Source organism: Marmota monax, unplaced genomic scaffold (genome assembly GCF_021218885.2).
Source record: "Marmota monax isolate L192 unplaced genomic scaffold, Marmota_monax_Labrador192_F-V1.1 WCK01_AAM20220418_F8-fsc00018, whole genome shotgun sequence".
Classification (NCBI taxonomy): domain Eukaryota; kingdom Metazoa; phylum Chordata; class Mammalia; order Rodentia; family Sciuridae; genus Marmota; species Marmota monax.
Window position 1 is genome coordinate 22,383,658 of NW_026692201.1, and position 7,685 is coordinate 22,391,342.

The window sequence follows — 7,685 nt, forward strand, 5'->3', positions numbered from 1 at the left end:
GAATTGTAATGCATTCTGCTGTCATGTATAAATTTAAAAAAAGAAAAAAAAAGAATATGAGCTAGGAACCAAATGGCTCTTCATACCCTCATCTCCTTGTTTTCTTCTCACAGGTCCTATCTGTGAAATCCTTCCGTAGGGATGTTGTGCTGAGGTATTTACTCCCATGAGCTTTTTTTTTTTTCTCTTCTTATTTTCATTTTTTCCTTTTAACTGCTTGAAAATGTCTTTCAACTTCAAAGAAATTAAATATAAAAATGAGAAAAGGGAAAACTTGAAAAATGGAATAGAAAGGGAATGATGCTTTGAAAAGTTTAGAAAAACAATTAAAACTGGTAAAGAATGTTTAAGAAGTAAAGAAAACCACATGTACAATTTTAGGTAAAATAGGTCATTGTCATTAGTGTAATGGAAATAATTAACTAAATTGTCTAAGTGTGATATATTTTTTTTTTTTTTTCCGTGCAAACAGAAGATTCAGGAACAAGTAAGCTTGGAGCAAGTTAGTGAGCAAACAGACTTCCTGACCTTGCCAGAAGGTTCAATTATTTTTTTTTTTTCTCCAGTCTGTTGGAAAAGTTCAAACTGCATTTAGAACCAAGCCCCAAAGAAAATCATCAATTTATTCAAGATAATTTTTCTATATGCTGGTTCATAGGCTTATATACAAAGTTATTGTTGAATACTTTTTTAAAAAAAAAAAAAACACCATATTCCACACGTTTTCTCTTTTTTCCACCAGATAAGAAGGCATGGGTGTTTCTGATAATATTCACAACAGGAAATTTTCTTATATTTATAAAATAATTAATCTGCTATTTCTCTATTCCCTGATAGAATCCTTTGAAATCCTCATTTGAATAAAAATTTCTATATTATTTTAGTTCCTTATTCGCTTTAGTTAGAAGAATACAAAATTTATGTATCAGGATTTTTCTCCCCCTAGAGTCAGTGCAAAAACTTTCCTTCCCAGGGTGTGGCCAGGTCCTGGTGAGTTTCCAGAGCCTGTGCATCAAGGCCTGCCTTTGTCCTTGCTCCTTCTCGGCCTCCTTCCTAGGGCTGCCGTCACTTTCTGATGTGGACTTGGAATACAGGGTGGCCAAAGGTCTCAAAGAGCCACAATTAAGTGTCCAAGGAGGCTAGCAAGACTTACAAACACTGTTTGCCACTTTTTTTTCTCTTCACCACATAACTGTGACTCAGGTCTTTGTTTTTGAGAAAAAGAAAACTGAGGTGCAGGTAGATGGTTCGCATAGTCAGTGATTCAGCGGTAGAAATCAATTTAGGAAGAACACGACTTCCTTAACTCTTTCACCTGTGTTTTTATTTTTCCCAATATTTGGTTTATGGTTATCTGTTCATTAGGGGAACAAGAGTAAATGTCATTTTAGATGTTAAGTGTACTTTATGTACAAATAACTGAAAAATTGGCCAAACTCTTTAACTTTTCATTTGTAGTTAGTTGCATAAATGTGCAGCTATCAAAATAGACATTAGAGGTTATTATAACAGTGATTTTGTTGTTATATAAACGAATTAAGGAACATTAGAAGTGGAAGTTTTATTTGTTACTTTTTAAAGAATTGGAAAGCCTTGGTGGTCAGAGTTTTCAAAACACAGCGTTTAAAATTTTTTAATAAAATGAAAGAGGAAGATAGCAAGGGTTATGTTAACTTCTTGTTTAGGTTTAATGTTTAAATAAAGTTCTCATAGTTAAAAAAAAGTCTTTCACATTTAGTAGCCATCTTCAGTGAGGTTCTTAATATTAAAATCTTTCTAAATATCTCTGCTTTCTTGTTCTGATGGCTCTTTTCATGTCTTATGCCTTTAAAAACAGCCCTTGGGATTAGAAGTTCCTTTCAGATTTTCTAGTGATGTCTCCTAGTTAGCCTGTTGCGCTCCAAGCACTTTTGAGAAGGTTTCTGGTGATTCGAAATGGAGCCTTTTAGCTGGTAGATTTGGAAGTAAGGTCTGGAGTAAGATGTGAGTTCCACTTTTAGAACCCACCCAGGAGTTGGAGTAAAGAAGGGAGAGAATGAAACATTCTATAGGGAACATGCTTTTACTGTTCCCTAGAATATAACTGCAGGGTGAGTATAAAGGAAGGCATTTAGTCATGGAGCATGATTTGGAAAAAGGTGGGTTGAATTTTAAAACAAATCTAGGTAAAGTTTATGCTCATTCAAATAATGATAGGTGTCACAATTGTCATATAAATTTTGGATATAACATGTGGTATGCAAAGGTTAATGCAGAATTCCAATACAACACAGATTAATTCATTTATTTGTTCCATGATTTATTGAGTATGTTCTATAAGCCAGATGCTATGACAGACACTGAGGAATTTTTAAGTAAATGCAATACTATCTCTGATACAGTCTAATTTAAAAATATGATGGCTGTGTATGTACGATATTAAGTAAAAGCAAGAAAAGCTATTTAAATAATTATTCCATAATTTAAATAATGTATTAATCAAAAAAGCTTAGTTGATATATTTTGGCCAGTAGGAAAGAAAGATTTTCAGAAAAAGAGATCCCTTAATAGATATTTGGAATTTGTTTCAGAAACTGAAAATTCTAGACCTATTGTCAATAACAATTTACTTTTAAACTTTACTTTTATTATTATTATTATTATTATTATTATTATTATTATTATTATTATTATTATTATTGTTTTAGCATAGTATCCAGAATAAAGAGCTTCTGGACCAGCATTGATGCATTGAAAATTTGGCTGCCCTCCTGGCTCTGCTCTTCGTGGTTGTGCAACTTTAGGAAGTTACATTTATCCTCTTTTGGCCTTGTTTCTTCATCTGTAAAATGATAGGATTATATTGAAAAATAGTTATGGTCCCTTCCAATTTTAACATTCTCTGGTTCTTTAATCTTTTGGATTTGGGGGTAGAATGTAGACACATGGACACGAACATATGTTGAAATATATTATTAAAAATACAAACAACCCAGAATTTTGGATTTAGTTGGAGTTATGAATGAGTTCTGGTTTGCTTACACCACAATACAGACTTCTGTGCTCTACTCAATTTATATCTTACCAACTCATCTTTTCCAAGGATAAATGCATATGTATGGGTTAGTGAGGCCTTTATGATAAACATAGCATTTAATCACAGAAATTTAGGGCCATCCCAAACCATAGATAATGACACTGTCCTTGGCCAGGGCAGGTGCATCTCAGATAATATCGCTCAGATTAAGTGCAACTGCATCACAGCACTAGCCTGCAGGCATCCTGCTGATGCAAAGCCTGGGATCCCAACTCCCTTCTGACACTTCCCCTCTCAGTCTTTCCAGAATCCCTTCCTAAATTGGAAGCACTCTCTTCTTTATGCTCCAATTCCCCTGTGTTCATTCTGGGATTAAAATTTACCGGGTACAACTCTCTCTTGCTAGGTGATGTGTAAGCTTCTTGGGAGAAAGGATTGTGTTTTGTTTATGTTTGTGTTTGCCATAGTGCCTTCCACAGGGTAGGTGTGCAGAAATTTTTGTTCAAGTAGATAGTTCAGTCAGTGTCTGAAACTACTGAACTTAAAAATAACTTTAAAAGTGTCAGCATATTCCTCCTCAAGTTCCAGTGCAAGGTTAGAGATACCAGAGAACACTGAAAACTGAGCTTTGTGGTGGCAGAATAGTTTCTCATGGTGGTGGTGGGGGCAGTAATAAACTGTGGGAATCTAGGCAGTTTACTCAACCTGAAAGCAGATTTTTGCCTGGGATTCTCTGAAGGGACTCCAAATGTCTTTGTAATTACTCAAGGAATGGCATACTCCTCCATTGGTCAGTGAGCCATTCTCCCACCTGAGGCTGTCCATGCTCTCCCACAGAGCCTGGCTGTGCGTTGTGCTATGCCTTGATATCATTCGTGACTTGCTGTCTATGTAGGCCTACGTCTTTATGTTGCAAAAAGAGGTGCTAGCCTGAGGAAAGAGTGAGATACCAAATTAAAAAAAGATTTACTAGTAACATAGACTCCTGTCCATTTTTGTCGATCTCATTTTCTTTTTCTTTTGAAATCAGGATAAAATTTCATTCATTAAAACACAAATAACATTAGACAGGACAGACTCTTGTCTGAGCATTGAGCAGTTGTGAGTCCATTGTACATTTTGCCAATGATAGAATAACACAATTGTATAAATTCTTTTTTTTTAAATTTTTTATTGTTGGTTGTTCAAAACATTACATATTTCTTGATATACCATATTTCACACTTTGATTCAAGTGGGTTATGAGCTCCCATTTTTACCCCATATACAGATTGCAGAATCACATCAGTTACACATCCATTGATTTACATATTGCCATACTAGTGTCTGTTGTGTTCTGCTGCCTTTCCTATCCTCTACTATCCCCCCTCCCCTCCCCTCCCCTCCCCTCTTCTCTCTCTACCCCCTCTACTGTCATTCATTTCTCCCCCTTGTATTATTTTTCCCTTTCCCCTCACTTCCTCTTATATGTACTTTTGTATAACCTTGAGGGTCTCCTTCCATTTCCATGCAATTTCCCTTCTCTCTCCCTTTCCCTCCCACCTCTCATCCCTGTTTAATGTTAATCTTCTTCTCCTGCTCTTCGTCCCTACTCTGTTCTTAGTTACTCTCCTTATATCAAAGAAGACATTTGGCATTTGTTTTTTAGGGATTGGCTGGCTTCACTTACCATAATCTGCTCTAATGCCATCCATTTCCCTGCAAATTCTATGATTTTGTCATTTTTTAATGCAGAGTAATACTCCATTGTGTATAAATGCCACATTTTTTTTATCCATTCGTCTATTGAAGGGCATCTGGGTTGGTTCCACAGTCTTGCTATTGTGAATTGTGCTGCTATGAACATCGATGTAGCAGTGTCCCTGTAGCATGCTCTTTTTAGGTCTTTAGGGAATAGACCAAGAAGGGGAATAGCTGGGTCAAATGGTGGCTCCATTCCCAGCTTTCCAAGAAATCTCCATACTGCTTTCCAAATTGGCCACACCAATTTGCAGTCCCACCAGCAATGTACAAGTGTACCCTTTTCCCCACATCCTCGCCAGCACTTGTTGTTGTTTGACTTCATAATGGCTGCCAATCTTACTGGAGTGAGATGGTATCTTAGGGTGGTTTTGATTTGCATTTCTCTGACTGCTAGAGATGGTGAGCATTTTTTCATGTACTTGTTGATTGATTTTATGTCCTCCTCTGAGAAGTGTCTGTTCAGGTCCTTGGCCCATTTGTTGATTGGGTTGTTTGTTCTCTTATTGTCTAATTTTTTGAGTTCTTTGTATACTCTGGATATTAGGGCTCTATCTGAAGTGTGAGGAGTAAAGATTTGTTCCCAGGATGTAGGCTCCCTATTTACCTCTCTTATTGTTTCTTTTGCTGAGAAAAAACTTTTTAGTTTGAGTAAGTCCCATTTGTTGATTCTAGTTATTAACTTTTGTGCTATGGGTGTCCTATTGAGGAATTTGGAGCCCAACTCCACCATATGTAGATCGTAGCCAACTTTTTCTTCTATCAGACGGCGTGTCTCTGATTTGATATCAAGCTCCTTGATCCATTTTGAATTAACTTTTGTGCATGGCGAGAGAAAGGGATTCAGTTTCATTTTGTTGCATATGGATTTCCAGTTTTCCCAGCACCATTTGTTGAAGATGCTATCCTTCCTCCATTGCATGCTTTTAGCCCCTTTATCAAATATAAGATAGTTGTAGTTTTGTGGATTGGTTTCTGTGTCCTCTATTCTGTACCATTGGTCCACCCGCCTGTTTTGGTACCAGTACCATGCTGTTTTTGTTACTATTGCTCTGTAGTATAGTTTGAAGTCTGGTATCGCTATACCGCTGATTCACACTTCCTGCTTAGCATTGTTTTTGCTATTCTGGGTCTTTTATTTTTCCATATGAATTTCATGATTGCTTTATCTATTTCTATAAGAAATGCCATTGGGAATTTGATTGGCATTGCATTAAACCTATAGAGAACTTTTGGTAATATCGCCATTTTGATGATGTTAGTTCTGCCTATCCATGAACAGGGTATATTTTTCCATCTTCTAAGATCTTCTTCTATTTCTCTCTTTAGGGTTCTGTAGTTTTCATTGTATAAGTCTTTCACCTCTTTTGTTAGGTTGATTCCCAAGTATTTTATTTTTTTTGAAGATATTGTGAATGGAGTGGTTGTCCTCATTTCCATTTCAGAGGATTTGTCGCTGATATACAGGAATGCCTTTGATTTATGCATGTTGATTTTATATCCTGCCACTTTGCTGAATTCATTTATTAGCTCTAATAGTTTCTTTGTAGACCCTTTTGGGTCTGCTAGGTATAGAATCATGTCATCCTACAAATTGTGATAATTTCAGTTTTTCTTTTCCTATTTTTATGCCTTTAATTTCTTTCGTCTGTCTAATTGCTGTGGCCAGTGTTTCGAGAACTATGTTGAACAGAAGTGGAGAGAGAGGGCATCCCTGTCTTGTTCCAGATTTTAGAGGGAATGCCTTCAATTTTTCTCCATTCAGAATGATGCTAGCCTGAGGCTTAGCATAGATTGCTTTTACAATATTGAGGTATGTTCCTGTTATCCCTAGTTTTTCTAGAGTTTTGAACATAAAGGGATGCTGTACTTTGTCGAATGCTTTTTCCGCATCTATCGAGATGATCATATGGTTCTTATTTTTAAGTCTATTGATGTGGTGAATAACATTTATTGATTTCCGTATATTGAACCAGCCTTGCATCCCAGGGATGAATCCTACTTGATCATGGTGTACAATTTTTTTGATATGTTTTTGTATCCGATTCGCCAGAATTTTATTGAGGATTTTTGCATCTAGGTTCATTAGAGATATTGGTCTGTAGTTTTCTTTCTTTGAAGTGTCTTTGTCTGGTTTAGGTATTAGGGTGATGTTGGCCTTGTAGAATGAATTTGGAAGTTATCCCTCTTTTTCTATTTCCTGAAGTAGCTTGAAAAGTATTGGTATTAGTTCCTCTTTAAAGGTTTTGTAAAACTCTGCTGTATACCCATCCAGTCCTGGGCTTTTCTTAGTTGGTAGTCTTTTGATGGTTTCTTCTATTTCCTCAATTGATATTGGTCTGTTTAGGTTGTCTATATCCTCCTGACTCAATCTGGGCAGATCATATGACTTAAGAAATTTTTCTATGCCTTCACTATCTTCTAATTTATTGGAGTATAAGGATTCAAAATAATTTTTGATTATCTTCTGTATTTCTGAAGTGTCTGTTGTGATATTGCCTTTTTCATCACGTATGCTAGTAATTTGAGTTCTTTCTCTTCTTCTCTTCGCTAGCATGGCTAAGGGTCCGTCGATGTTGTTTATTTTTTCAAAGAACCAACTTTTAGTTTTGTCAATTTTTTCAATTGTTTCTTTTGTTTCGATTTCATTAATTTCAGCTCTGATTTTAATTATTTCTTGCCTTCTACTTCTTTTGCTGTTGTTTTGCTCTTCTTTTTCTAGGATTTTGAGATGAAGTATGAGATCATTTATTTGTTGGTTTTTTTCTTTTTTTAAGGAATGAACTTCAAGCAATGAATTTTCCTCTTAGAACTGCTTTCAATGTGTCCCATAGATTCTGATATGTTGTGTCTGTGTTTTCATTTATCTCTAAGAATTTTTCAATTTCCTCCTTGATGTCTTCTATAACCCATTGATCATTCAGTAACC